Consider the following 14,999-nt stretch of genomic DNA (forward strand, 5'->3'; position numbering starts at 1 on the left):
CCCCCTTCTGAGGCGCCGAACGGTCCTCCAGAATTTCCTCGAGGCCGACCGAAAGTCTTCCTCCATGGCCTCCCCGAACTCCTCCCAGACCCGAGTTTTTGCCTCCAAGATTGCCCGAGCCGCGGCCCGCTTGGCCTGCCGGTACCTATCTACTGCGTCAGGAGTCCCACCGGCCAACATAGCCCGGTAGGACTCCTTCTTCAGTCTGACGGCATCCTGTACTTCCGGTGTCCACCACCGGGTTCTAGGATTGCCGCCACGACAGGCACCGGAGACCTTGCGTCCACAGCTTCGAGCCGCCGCGTTGACAATGGAGGCAGAGAACATGGTCCACTCAGACTCGATGTCCCCCGCCTCCCCCGGGATCTGAGAGAAGTTCTCCCGGAGGTGGGAGTTGAAGATGTCCCTGACAGAGAGCTCAGCCAGACGTTCCCAACAGACCCTCACAATCCGTTTGGGTCTGCCCGGTCTGTCCAACCTCCTCCTCCGCCAGCGCATCCAACTCACCACCAGGTGGTGATCAGTTGACAGCTCAGCCCCTCTCTTCACCCGAGTGTCCAAGACATGCGGCCGAAGGTCAGATGAAACGACAACAAAGTCGATCATTGACCTCCGGCCTAGGGTGTATATAGGTAAATACATTTACCTATAGTGTTAAATGTATTTTTTTTTATTGCTGAAACTCCTGATTTTAAATATAACTTTTCTAATTAGTCAGTTTTCCTGTATGGAAATCACAAAGGTGGTAAGTAAGTAAAATTATAGCACCTTTCAAGATCAAAATCACAGTGTTTCACAACAAAACACACAAAAAAACATAAAATATAAAAACAAAGCGAGAGCAAGTTCAAAAAGATGTGTTTTTACCTGCTTTTTCATTATATATATATTTTCTTTATCCCTGATTTTTTTTTACATTTTCATCACCCAGTGTGAGGGAAGGGAGTGACATCTGAAAAATTGGGAGATTTTGCAACACCGATCTCTACCTACAGTCCTGGGCATTGCTCCCTCTACCAACCCCGGGAGAGCCACACTGAGCTCAGGTCTCCTCCTTAGCCTGAGGAGTGAGCAGGCCACATCTGTGTGCATGCTTTTTGTGAGGGTAGCTCACATTAGCTATCAAGGGAACACGGGGAGAACATACAAACTCCACACAGAAAGGCCCTTTCACCAACCCCACCCAGGGTGTGGGCTCCAAAGTCATGGGACACTAACACACACTTCAGCGCCCGGTGGGAATCGAACCCAGGACAGGACCTTCTTGCTGTGAGACGGCTGCACTACCTGCTGCGCCACCTTTACCTGCTTTTTAAAAGAAATCGCAGAATCTACAGATCTCAGGCTGAAAGAAATGGAGTTCCAGAGTGAGGGGGCCATTGCTGCAAAGGCTCTGTCACCTTTAGTTTTCAGCTGTCTTTGCTTCATAACAAGCAGGCATGGTCACGTGATCTCAGGGACCTGCTGGGGACATAATGTTTCAAAGGATTTCTAATATGAACTAGTGCCTGCTCATTTAAAGCTTTATATGTTAATACCAGAATATTAAAATACACTCTGTAGTGAATGGGGAGCCCTTGCAGCTGGATTAGTAAGGGAGTGACATCTGAATAATTGGGAGATTTTGCAACACCGATCTGGACAATCTGAAGATGTTCCTGTGAATTTTTCAATCACAAGAATCAGCAATCAATCAAACATGTGAAAATAGAGGTACAATAATCAAGACATGATGAAATGAAGGCATGAGTGACAAATCTCCATCTCAGATCGTGACAAAATTGCACTCAGCTTGACAATATTTTTTCAATGATAAGAACAAGAAGTGATTCAATTTGAGAATCCAAAGTCAAAACAGGGTCAAGAGTGACCCTGAGGCTCCTCGCTGAGGCCTTAATAAATGAGGCAAGTGTGCCAAGAGTCTCTAATATCTTGAGGAGAAACGGTCAGGGGCACAAACAAGAGGTTTTCGCATCATTCAGTTGAAGAAAATTGTCATTCATCCAGGTCCTGACAGAATCCAAACACCTGAGTAAGATCTATACAGTATCTTAAAAACACCCTGAGGTTGAAGAAATGAAAAACTGAATAACAAATGCCTTTAAAAGAATAAAATGCTGCAAAGTGATGCCCCAAAACAGACTTCTGTGGCACACCAAAGGTGAATGGTGAAGTCTGTCAAGCTCCTGAAGTTTGCGGACGACGCCACCCTCATTGGACTCATCTCTGATGGTGATGAGTCCGCCTACAGGTGGGAGGTGGACCAGCTGGTGACCTGGAGTGGTCAGAACAATCTAGACCTCAACGCTCTAAAGACAGTGGAGATGATAGTGGACTACAGGAGGAACGCAGCCCCACCTGCCCCCCTCACCCTGTGTGACTCCCCAGCAGACACGGTGGAGTCTTACCGCTTCCTGGGGACCATCATCACCCAGGACCTCAAGTGGGAGCTGAACATCACCTCCCTCACCAAAAAAGCCCAGCAGAGGATGTACTTCCTGCGGCAGCTGAAGAAGTTCAACCTGCCAAAGAAAATATGGTGCATTTCTACACGGCCATCATTGAGTCTGTTGTGGAATTTATCAAACCAGTTCAGAAGTCCGCTTTGTGGTTTTTATGAGGTTTTATTGAGCCGGCGGTGAGCACTTCTACACAGGCCAGAGGTCTGGTAGAAATGCTGACCTCGAGTGAGGTTGTAATCAGATTCTTATACAACAAGGAGTTTAACAAATGCAGGAATACACGAATCAGGCAAGAGACAGAAAAGTAATTTACAGTCGGATGTGAATCGGGCCAAATGTCATTATCAGACATTTGGCATGACTGACACAGACCTCCAAATCACCCCATGGGGTGCTCTCTTGATTCCTGTCTGTTTGAACCAACTTCCAGGTGTCGGGATCTGCCCGGGGGGTAGGAAGTTGAGTAGCAAGTTGGAGCTTCCTCAAAAGGTCTTGAGTCCAGTTCAAAGCCCTGCAGGAGGTAGGACTGGGGCGACCTCCCCCTGCAGGGGGCCAAGCTGTCAAAATTCTTCATCAATTCACAATTTTTTTTTTTTTTTTTTCTTTTTGTTGAATTACAGTGGAGTAGTGATACATATTTTGCAAGTGAACCTTAAACATGTGATCAGAAGTCAAATAACAACAAGCCAACAAAACAAATTCAAATATCAAGTAACCAACGTGTCCTAACTGTTCTTTAAAGCAATCAAAAAACTAGTTGCGACAGTTGTATGTAACGTTTTAGCAATGTCTTTCAAGTGATGCGTTATTTCTTGGACTGTGGCATTGCGGGTATAAATGTACAACATTCAGTTTTAATGACAGCACAAGTTCCCCTTGAGAAGCTAATAAATCCATCATCCCTAAAGCAGTCATTTCTTGTGAGAGCATAGGCATGTCTTTTGCAGTGGTGTTGGCTAATCTTCAACTGCATGGGATAAATATCTTATCTGTTCCAAAGCTGCCATGACTCCGTAATTTGGAACGAGGGCACCAAAAAATCTTGTCCATGGTGTTTGTGTGTGTGTGTACAATTCTCTTCTAACAATGTGAACGATTCTCATGGCTGGTACTGCATGGCCCAGACCACATATTCCAGACCAACCGTTTGGAAGATATTCACAAGCCTTCACGCCACAAATCCAGTAAACATCCTTTGGTAGAGGTATGGAACAGCGATTAACCATTGTAGCAAGGTAGCTATAATAGTGGATTTTGGCTGGTTTTAGGCTTAACAAGCGGTTCTTCAGAAGGAGAGCATGTGGAGTCACAGTTTGGCCTGTGCTGCTCCTTTGCTCCCCTGCTCCCCTGCTCCCCTGCTCCTCTGCAGAGGTCCCAGGTGCTGGAGCTCAGCTACTTCTGGGCAGGAAGAAGAAGGAATCGGCTGGTTTCCGCTGCATGGTCGAGGAGTTGTGTTCTTGCAGTGGGATGCGTGGAACCAGGTTAGACGCCCCTCACACTTGACGGCGGTGTTGGTGGTGAGCAGGACGTGTTGAGGTTTAGACCAGCAAGGTTTCAGGGCGTTTTTCCGTCGGAACTCCCTGACACAGACCCAGTTGCCGGGTTGGAGGTTATGGCACGGTTTGTGACTAGGAGGAGACTGGACAGCTTTTACTTGTCTGTGGATTGACTGGACAGCAAAAGTTTAGAGTACAACAGAATGATATCATGGATTCATCCATGGCATGGAAGTCCATCTTCTTCATATATACAGAACTGAATTGCTTTGTATGGTCATAGGTCTACCCATAATCCTTTCATGAAGCGTGAGTTTTGTGCTTCCTAATGGGTGTTAACAGGTGTCAACATTGTCCATTTAAGTCCAGTTTAAATTCTCTGCACATACAAAAACATTTTCATACATGAACATTTTCATACAAGAATAATTTCATATCCCTCACATAATGTCTATTTGCAGAGCTTCAAAAAAAATCACGGTGGGGGGAAGTGTTGATAATGTTTGCAATATTTTTATAGGATGCAAATCTTGGAGCTTATCAGTCTTTCAACACTATCTGACACATTCCCCCTTTTTCTCATCTGTGATTGCCAACTGTGATCAACTATTCACGTGTACAAGGATGTGGGTGCAACAACGCGGCCGTCGTTGCTGACCCACAAATTATTTACATTTTTACAACCATGGGAATGCTACAATCCGTTTTTTCTTCACCTCAGTAGTCTTCTTGTAGGAGAGCTACATCATTAGGAGAAACCAGGTCGTTAGCGGGTATAGAAGGGCAAAGTTTTACATAGACAGGTAAGCCAAATTTGGCAGTTTCTTTTGCTGCATGGTCAGCTGAAGCATTGCCTAGTGAAAACAGGGTTGGACTGGGTGTGGGCTTCACATTTAACAAAGCAATAGATGAAGGTAGTTGACAGGCTTGTAACAGTTCACCAATCAATTAACCACATTTATCTCCGAGGATGAGATAAATGCTCGGTTCGCCCACAATATATAAAATCTATAAGATACAATATACACAACCAAAAGCATATCTGGAATCTGTATAGATTGTAACAGTTTTACCTTTTGATCAGTATATATAGTTTCATCTACTTGGGTGGAGCTGGAGAGGGGGGCGCTTTCAACAATTAAGAATTATCACAAATTGTATAACCTGCGTATGGTATTCCATTTTTATAAGCAGAGCCGTCAGTGAGGAAAACAGGAAAGGTCAGGACGAGTGTTAAAGACAGAGGTGTCAAAAGTATTCACATTCATTACTCAGGTAGAAGTATAGATATTAGAGTTCAAAAATACTCCTGTAGAAGTTGAAGTATCAACTAAAAATGTATTATATATGCATTTTTTTTCTAGTAAAAGTATAAAGTACTGGTTTCAAAAGTACTTAAAGTATAAAAGTAAAAGTAATATAAGCGGGGAAAAACTATTAAGGCTAAAAGCCATTGAAAATGAATGCATCTTAGTATAATGCAAATATATTAAAGAACCATATATGTGCATTATTGAGCATTAACATGTGTTTCAGAGACCAGACACGTACAAACCAAATATGTTTATACTTCTCATCAAACCACAACCAAATTCACTCTATCCGGATGGCACAATTTAACTGGATAGTTTTTTTTTTAAAGGCCGAAATGAAGTAGAGTAAGGCTGTTTTTAAAACGTAAGGAGTAAAAAGTAAAGATAATTGCGTGAAAATGTAAGGAGTAAAAGTAAAAACCGTCTAAAAAATAATTACTCCTGTGAAGCATACACAACCAAAAGTTCTACTTAAGTAAGGTAATGAGGTATTTGTACTTCGTTACTTGACACCTCTAGTTAGAGATTAGTTATACATGCATTCAGAGACGTTATAGTAGGCCACAGACAGATTTCCATGCACTTACATGATGAAGTTACCATAGGCAGGATACGATTATGTAAATTGGGATGCTCTGATTTGGCTCACCCCAATGGGAGCCGATCATTGGCTGTTTCCTCTGCGCCTCCTCTCAGCGCTCAACCTGTGTAGGAAACACTTTTGAAAAAGACATTAGTATTTTCATACATTTCAGATTCTTTTTTTTTGCGTTATCCAGGCCTACCCTTTGTGGAGGGCAATTAGCAAATATATATTTTGCATGTACCCTGGAGGGAATCCATCAATCTGATCTCGTGACAGACCACAATTCTCTTTTGCTGTCAAAATTGTTTTAGCATAAAGTTCCCTGGGATTATCAATTTTCCCTTTGAACTGTTAAGGCAATAAATACTGTGAAAAAAAAGTCTGAGCTTGCTCTGGTGTGATTTTGGCAACAGCTGTGGGATTAAAAGGGAATTCTACAAGCATCAAGTACTTTGCGCATCAAGTACTTTACTTTTCAAATCATGTGGCAAAGTTAGTTTAACCGCTGTTTCCTCTAGCCATTTTGTTTATTAATTTAAAATCTCTTACCATTATTTGGCTCCAAATTTTGTAGGCAACAGATCTTGGATTTTTATAAAATCCAGTCGTCATCAGAAGTGTCATCGTCATTTGATTCTTTAATCAGTTTCACCGGATAAAGGTTTTGATTTTATCATTTAACTGGTTCTCTAATTTCATTTTTCGTCTGCGTTGTGTTTTTAAATCCTTGTAGTAGAGCCATCAGCTTTTTATTTAGATCAGTAAGCGAAGCTATTTGGGATTCTGCATTACGGCGTCTACTTTCATCCCTCCAAAAATCTGAGGGAGTTTAAAGTGCTTTTTAGTTATTTTAACAATTTAATACTAACTAAGTAACAAACAAAACTAACAAATAAAAACTATCGGTACCGTGATTACCATACATGTATTTAAAGAACTGAAAAACTTCCCAAAAACTTTCCAACTATCAGTCTACCTGAGCATATAAATCATTCCTGTTGATGCAAAGAAGAGCGAGTCGATTCTTGCAGAAATGAAATATACTCCTTGGGAGAGCGTGTCATCCCCACTTATAAAATAAAAGAAACAGTTCTTCTACATATATGTCAGTTTCCCACAAGTATCTCAGTGTTCCAAACACTTCTTTTTGGACCTCAAGTCCTGCATATGCTATAAGTCCCACTGGACTACTCAGACCAACATGGCATTCTGGCCATTATTTCCTTAATGTTACCAGAGATATTAAACCTTTTTAGAAGAGCGAGTCAGATTCTTAAGGCAGGAGAAGCAGAACATTCTCACAACACAATCAAATTCAAGTGTTATGAAATTGCCAGCGTTCCTAAAAACATCTCTACAATAACGTTCCCAATAACACAAAATAATAAAAAATAACCCTCACAACCACACAGCGGACTTACCTAAATTTCAGGATGACGTCAACCATTCTCCGGCACTCCAATTCACAGACTTTCGACAACAACTCAGCAACAATAATTTGGGATTTTGTAAGTGGATCCCTTAACCTCTAAAATTTTAGATAGAGTCGCTGATTGCGCCGTTGTTCTGGAACAGGAGTTTCCATCGAAGGTCTATTGTCAATCCGGGTCACGGCGCCAAATTGTTGTGGAATTTATCAAACCAGTTCAGAAGTCCGCTTTGTGGTTTTTATGAGGTTTTATTGAGCCGGCGGTGAGCACTTCTACACAGGCCAGAGGTCTGGTAGAAATGCTGACCTCGAGTGAGGTTGTAATCAGATTCTTATACAACAAGGAGTTTAACAAATGCAGGAATACACGAATCAGGCAAGAGACAGAAAAGTAATTTACAGTCGGATGTGAATCGGGCCAAATGTCATTATCAGACATTTGGCATGACTGACACAGACCTCCAAATCACCCCATGGGGTGCTCTCTTGATTCCTGTCTGTTTGAACCAACTTCCAGGTGTCGGGATCTGCCCGGGGGGTAGGAAGTTGAGTAGCAAGTTGGAGCTTCCTCAAAAGGTCTTGAGTCCAGTTCAAAGCCCTGCAGGAGGTAGGACTGGGGCGACCTCCCCCTGCAGGGGGCCAAGCTGTCAAAATTCTTCATCAAGTCCATCCTCACCTCCTCCATCACCATCTGGTACGCTGCTGCCACTGTAAAGGACAGGAGCAGCTGCAGCGTATCATCCGCTCTGCAGAGAAGGTGGTTGGCTGCAACCTTCTATCTCTCCAGGACCTGCACGCCTCCAGGACCCTGAAGCGTGCAGGAAAGATTGCAGCAGACCCCTCCCACCCCGGACACAAACTGTTCCAGACTCTTCCCTCTGGCAGGAGGCTGCGGTCCATCAGGACCAAAACCTCACGCCACAAAAACAGTTTTTTCCCTTCTGCACCTGTCCTCATCAACAAGTCCCCAGACCCCCCTCTCCCCCGTCTACCACGGACTGCCCCCCCACCCCACTCTACATTACATTAACGTAAAGACTCCAATCCTGACCTTATGCGTTACATTAACGCACATCCTAAGTGACTTTTGCACAGACTCATATCCGGCACTTTAAAAACCTCATGTTGTACATTTTTGCTTGTACATTTTCTCTCTTTTCATTATATATTTGCTCTTGTATTGGATTGCACAAATCAAGAAGAAGACTTTCATTTAGCAGCAGCCACAGAAATATAAAAAGATGAAAAACCATTTGAAAACCGAACCTGATTTCCCTACCCATTATTTGAACCTGTCTAGCAGGATATCATGATCGACACTGAAAGCTGAGGTCAAGTCCAACAACAATAGCATAGAAAAATGTCCTGCATCAGGATGTAATTGGTGACTTTAAGAAAGCCTGTGATCAAGGATGTCATGTCTATCTAAAGGGGCTGTAAGTTGCTTAGCAACAACTTTTCTAATATCTTAGAAATAAATGGAAAGCTTGAGATTGGTCTATAGCTGTTGTAAAGGGAAGGATCAAGCCCAGTTTTTTTTTTTAAAGTGGAAGAATGACAGCTCTCTTGAAATAATCAGCGACTTGACCAGACAGCGGGGAAGAATGAATTATTGTGAGCACACAGGGACCAATAGACTGGAAGAAATCTTTGAATAGATAGGTAAATATATATATATATATATATATATATATATATATATATATATATATATATATATATATATATATATATATATATATATATATATATATATATATATATATACATTTTTGATATAAAATATGTATATCTTTTTTAATATATCACATATATTTATCTTCTTTATATATATATATATATATATATATATATATATATATATATATATATATATATATATATATATATATATATATATATATATATATATATATATATATATATATATATATATATATATATATATATATATATAAAGGTAAGGGGTGACATCTGCTGCTAGTCCAAGACGTGAAGAACACATGGAGACGCACAACGTGCACACGAGCCCTGGAAATCTGCAAGAGAAAAAACAAACAGACACGAGAACAGGCAGAGACACGAGCAGCAAATATCTCGCTACACACCTGATCTCTACAAAACACAAAGATGTTACTCTCATAACAATACTAATTTGCACCACATATTGGAGAATTCTTATACCATAAATTAATCTACAGACACAAATGTCATTGCAGATGATTTTTTTGCCCAAAAACAACAAAGTCTAGTCATTAGTATGAAGAGCAGTTTAATTATAGCCAGCAATGCATGATCATGTCAAGTTTTGAGGACACATGATTTATAACAATTTCCTCCCAACTCAAAATCAATACTTGGACATTTCAATAATTATATAACTCCTTGGCTGTTGTTGATGTCCCTGCAAAGGTCATCTTGAATAACAGGAAAATACGGACAGATTAGTTACTTCCTTGGGCGACACTGCTGGTCTCCTTCGGCCATCTTGGTTTTGATATTTTGCTTTTTGTTTTGTTTTGTTTGTATCGGTTAGAATGGTTGACCAGTGGGTGGCAGTGCATGTGACGACGCACTAGCGTCCACTGTAGTGATAATGTGCAACTTTGACATCAAGACATAGCTGTATGCATATGGAAGAAAACAGCTTTGAACAGCTGTCCACTGTACTACTATGACCACTGCATGAAAGGGTAAACTGAGTCTTAGTAACTTTTGCCGTACAACACCAGCATGACCATTAATAGGAATGTTTGTAAGAATACAGTAAATCTTATGTAGAGTTATATTTTCAAGGGTCCCTACTGAGGAGACTCTGTCAACTCTTTTTTTCCTTTTTCATGTGAGACTTTGTAAAAAAGTCTCACATGAACAGCAACTTCCAACTTGAAATTCTCATGTAGAGATCTTGTGATGTTCATGGCCCCTAAGGGTCTGGGGCCCACAGGCATGACCCACTTTTGCCTGAATGTTTGGTAATCCATGTTTTCAGACACTGTCTGCACATCTTCATACAGTGGCAGGGTAATTGGAAATTAATCTCAGTTTTTTGTCAATAAAAGAAAAAAATTCTCAAGAGGTGAGTTAAACAGCCAATACAATTGACATAACCCAATAACACACACTTACGCACTCACATTGCAATGTACAGATAGACATAGAGGGCATAAAAACATAGAAAGCATGAGAGCAACATTCTCCTTCATGTGACCAATCCAACCATCTCATTTTCTGTTAATATAAATATTTTAACTACACAGACTCTCAAAGGGCACTAATATTCATTTCTGTGAGTTTCAATAATGAATGCAGCAAAAACTCACACTTCTACCCTTAACATTGCCTCAAACTGCCCCTCGTCTGATCTGAATATGAGAGACGAGGCGGCTTTGGATAATTAAAGGAGATGATAAGTGAGGAGCTAGGAAAGAGAAAGACGGATAAAAAACAGTAGAACAGCTTATACTGACAAGCTGACAAGAGAAGAAATTGTGGCACAGAGCCCATATAACAGTCTTTCCTGTCCATGAATAGATCCCTTGCATGCCCTCGTCTGGAGGCAAACTGATAAGAGTGAGTGAAAAGACATGTGACAGAGGACGGTGCAGAAGAAAAAAATCCTTCCAGGGACAGCTGTGACCATCGTCCTAATGGATCTTGAAGAGTTTGTTCCAGGGGAAGGGTCAGATTGTTTTTCCAACTTGGCTGCACCTTGTGCTTATAGGACAGGTGTCATTTTTGTAATTATCTTTGTAGATTTGGCTGTAGTATATAAACACATAACTTGGGTGATTAACTTAGGTCACTGTGGTTGAAGCTTAATGAGTCTCCTCAAATTGCTGCACAACTTGTTTCCATATAATAGGAGAACCTGATGTATAGGCTTACTTTGAGTTATTATCTATATTAGTCACTATTATTGCCAGTGGTGGACAGGAACGGAGTAAATTTACTTGAGTACTGTACTTAAGTACGCAGAGGATTTGTACTTTACTTGAGTATTAGATTTCTTTGGTACTTATTACTCTTACTTGAATACATTTCCAAGACAAATATTTTTACTTTTACTCGAGTAAATTTCTAGGAAGGCTGAAAAGTACTTGTTACTTTCAGGTCTGCTCTTTTTTCTTCTTCCCTAAAATCCTATTGGACACAAGCTGTTTTTGTCAAAGGAGGAGACCTATCACAGTGCACGCTCTCCACTGGGATGTACGGAAAGCGGAAATACGTCAAGCCTCCTCAAAACGATACCGCCAAAGTAGCCTGCGTTTGTCAAGACAGAGCGGCAACAAGTCAAGACAGAGCGGCAACAAGTCAAGACAGAGCCGCAACAACGGCTACGCCTGCGTCAGGAGAAGAAAGACAATCCGCTGAGTCGTCTGAGTCTGATAATGAGCCGGACTCGGAGCAGGGACTTTCACAAAATCCTTGGCCGTATCTTGACATTGGGAGACAGCCAAGACAGACATGGGGAGACAGTTTGTTGTGCTCTATATTGCTATATTGTACTGGTACATGTCCTTCCTGTAAAGTTAAGTGACTTCAACATTGAGTTATTGAAACCAGAGATGTAGTTTTTGTAAAGCAGTGGTCTTTGAGGGGGATCCAGACTTAGTTGGATGGTGCAGGTTCATTTGGTTTCAGTTCATGATTGTTAATAAACTCTCCATCATCTGCTGTCCTCTTATGATCCCATTCATTTGATTTGTTTTTGGTGTTTCTGCAGGTTTTATATAACATTGTGGTTCTAAAAGCAGCACATCAGTGCAGCTGGTTTCAAAGAGTTAATTCTCAGAAACAAGAGTTAAAAGATCCTTAAATTAATTTAGAAAAAATATAGTAATTTACTGATGTGGAAAATAAGAAATTTACTCTTACTCTTACTTTTACTTAAAGTAAATTTAAAAGCATTTACTTTTGGAAGTACCTTTAAAAGCAAAGTACTTTTCTACTCTTACTCGAGTAATATTTTGACTGAGCTACTTTTACTTGTAATGGAGTAAATTTTGACCAGTAGTATTTGTACTCTTACTCAAGTACTGGGGTCGAGTACTCTGTCCACCTCTGGTCATTATCTATATTAGTCACTATTATTGCTGCAAGTGATACATTTGATTCACATCACTGGCTATTGACATTTTCGGTTGTTATTCCAAACTTTAATTTTTGATTTAACACTACCAACAGCCTTGCAATACCTGCAACTCCAAGGACCATGCCTCATTCCTCCCGTCCCTTCTGTGTGCAGAAACCCCAGCCAGCCTGAGCCTGTGACTAAAGCGCCATCTCCCATGCTGGACGCTCCCGGCTGCATCCACTCTCTGTGTGTGCAGCCACGGAGCCTCCTCTGGATTAAAAGCGCATTTTTCATCTTCACGCAACGCGGACCGGACCTCACTCTGCAAGAAACAGCATTTAATTTGCGAGCAGGGAAATCCAGAGAGAGATCGCGTTGCCAATAAGCAGACGCCTTTATTCCGGGGGAGTTTGTCGCTCTCCGCGGCTGGTCAGCTTTTGCTTTGCGAGCAAACACGGAAAAGCAAGCCAGCTCACGTTTCAAGAGATGACACAGAAGCAGGAGGAGATGTTTCAATAGCTTGATACCGATAATTTTCGGTATTCTATTCAGCACCTAAAGCAAGACCACGACAAACGACTGACCTCGACCTTTTCGGACGGTGCAAACGGCTCTGGAATAGAGATGGCGAGATGTTTTCTAACGCGTCTCCTCCTCTAGCGCACATGCCACCGAGGCTGCTGATCATGGTGATGTGTGCGTAGGAGTGTGGTATTTTTCACCAGTCTGCACTGTTCAAACAACTCCAGCCGAGCGGTACACGGACCTGTCCATTGTTGACTGCCTTATCCAAGCGCGTCTGTCAGAGGTATTTTTGTTATTTCACAAAACCCGGCTTTTTCATGTTCGAATATGGAGTAGGTTTTTTTTTTTTTTTGCTCTGGAATTGCTCATAAAATGTTTTGCATTCAGTTGTCAAGAGTGCATGAGGAAAAGTGGTCCAAGGGGAAAGAATAACAACACCAACGTGGACATTTTCCAAAGAGTGCATACTGCCCGGTGTTATTTCAACTAACTACTAAAGATTATCCGGCCCAGTGGGCTTTTTTTTCTGGCCCTAGACGAACTTTTGAAAATCAAGTTCTTTGGTGTTTTCCCCCTTTTTTATATTTTTCTTTTTCATAAAAAAAAAAAGATTCTTTCCTTACTTTGTTACTGCGGTTGATATAAACTGCAACCAGCCAGGTTTGGACCTTAGCTCCGAGGAATCACCACTGCCCCATATGTGACCCAGATGATTCATCTTGTCTCTGAAGGTAATCATTGATCCTTGCAGGATTTTGTTCTACATTTGTTGCATGCTGTGTGTGAGTACCAAAGAAGAAAAGTGGCCTTTCTTTGCATAGATAGATAGATAGATAGATAGATAGATAGATAGATAGATAGATAGATAGATAGATAGATAGATAGATAGATAGATAGATAGATAGATAGATAGATAGATAGATAGATAGATAGATAGATAGATAGATAGATAGATAGATAGATCTTTGAAAGTGACTGGCTCACCAGCATTCTAGCACCATGGACAGATCCTGACACTTGCCATACAAAGCGTGGGAGGATTCAGATTTTTTTTCTCTGTTTTACCCCAGCCTGAATATCCCATATAGCTAACATTATTTCAAGTAAATGTGTGTTATCAGAGGTTTATAAACGTATATGTATGAAGCACCTGCTGCCTGCCACATGGTAACAAAACAGCAAGACTTGTGAGCCACAGCTTCTGTCACCAACTGTTAGCCACAGTTACTTCCAAACTGTTTGCCCAGATATTTTTAGGCCGAGTGGAAACGCATCTCAATAGCATCAGTGCTGTGAAAAGCTTAGACATTTCCCCAAATGTTGTTAAAATAACATTATTTTAGGTAATGCAGTCAAATATACAATCCCTCATCCAATAGGTGTTTTGGAAATGTTTTAGTGGATAAGAGAGTAATAAGAAGTTGTAACATCAGCCTGTAAGCAAGTTCTAAACTGCAACTTGAACAATATTGCAGGTCTCATGATGCCGAAAAAAAAAGAAATATATAGTTTTGCATGTATTTTAAAATGAATCAGGATATAATTAGTGCATTGACAGCCCCTTGACTCAGGAGAAGTATGTTGGTGTTAAAGTGAATGGATTTAAGAGTTTAAGTAAACTTGTGCTTGTTACCATTAAATTGTTACTTTTCTTTCAAAACTGTAATTTACTAAGCCCTAGTTACAGTATCCAAACCTATTGGCACTGTTTGTGAGTCCAAATTTCATTCCTAAGTCAGGCTCTGCTAAATGTTTAAGCTACCAAAGATGAAATAATAATAATTAGCATGTGAGTCAATCATCAGAGCAGATATAAAGTAGCTGATTACTACATTCCCCCGTGTGTCTGTTTAATTAACATAATACTCATAAATGTCTGACGTCTTATGCATTCATTTCAAGTTTGCAATCACATTTTTACAGAAGCATACAAAGAGAAGACTGAGGTCTATCATCTTATTTAGTCCATCGTCTGATGCCCCTGAGACAACTGTTGTACTGTATGGCTGCTCTTCGTGTTTCATTTCAGTGTACTGTAAGGTTACTGCTGGCAAAATCTGAAGAGGAAATGAATACACATAATGCAGTTTTAGATTTTGTACAAGGATGAA

The 14,999-nt window shown here is 40.9% G+C and overlaps 1 protein-coding gene across 2 annotated transcripts in view; it reads left to right on the top strand.

The window, feature by feature from the left end:
* Positions 1-12,570: 12,570 nt before the first annotated feature.
* The window catches only part of fam163ba (family with sequence similarity 163 member B, genome duplicate a), a 41,142-nt gene continuing 38,713 nt past the window's right edge, over positions 12,571-14,999 (top strand). The window contains exon 1 of one of the 2 annotated variants that reach the window (XM_061734299.1): positions 12,571-13,619. The gene's annotated coding sequence lies outside the window, so the exon portion shown is untranslated. The remainder of the gene's footprint in view (positions 13,620-14,999) is intronic. The other variant, XR_009783495.1, reaches the window with a different exon arrangement.

Source organism: Cololabis saira, chromosome 11 (genome assembly GCF_033807715.1).
Source record: "Cololabis saira isolate AMF1-May2022 chromosome 11, fColSai1.1, whole genome shotgun sequence".
Classification (NCBI taxonomy): Eukaryota; Metazoa; Chordata; class Actinopteri; order Beloniformes; family Belonidae; genus Cololabis; species Cololabis saira.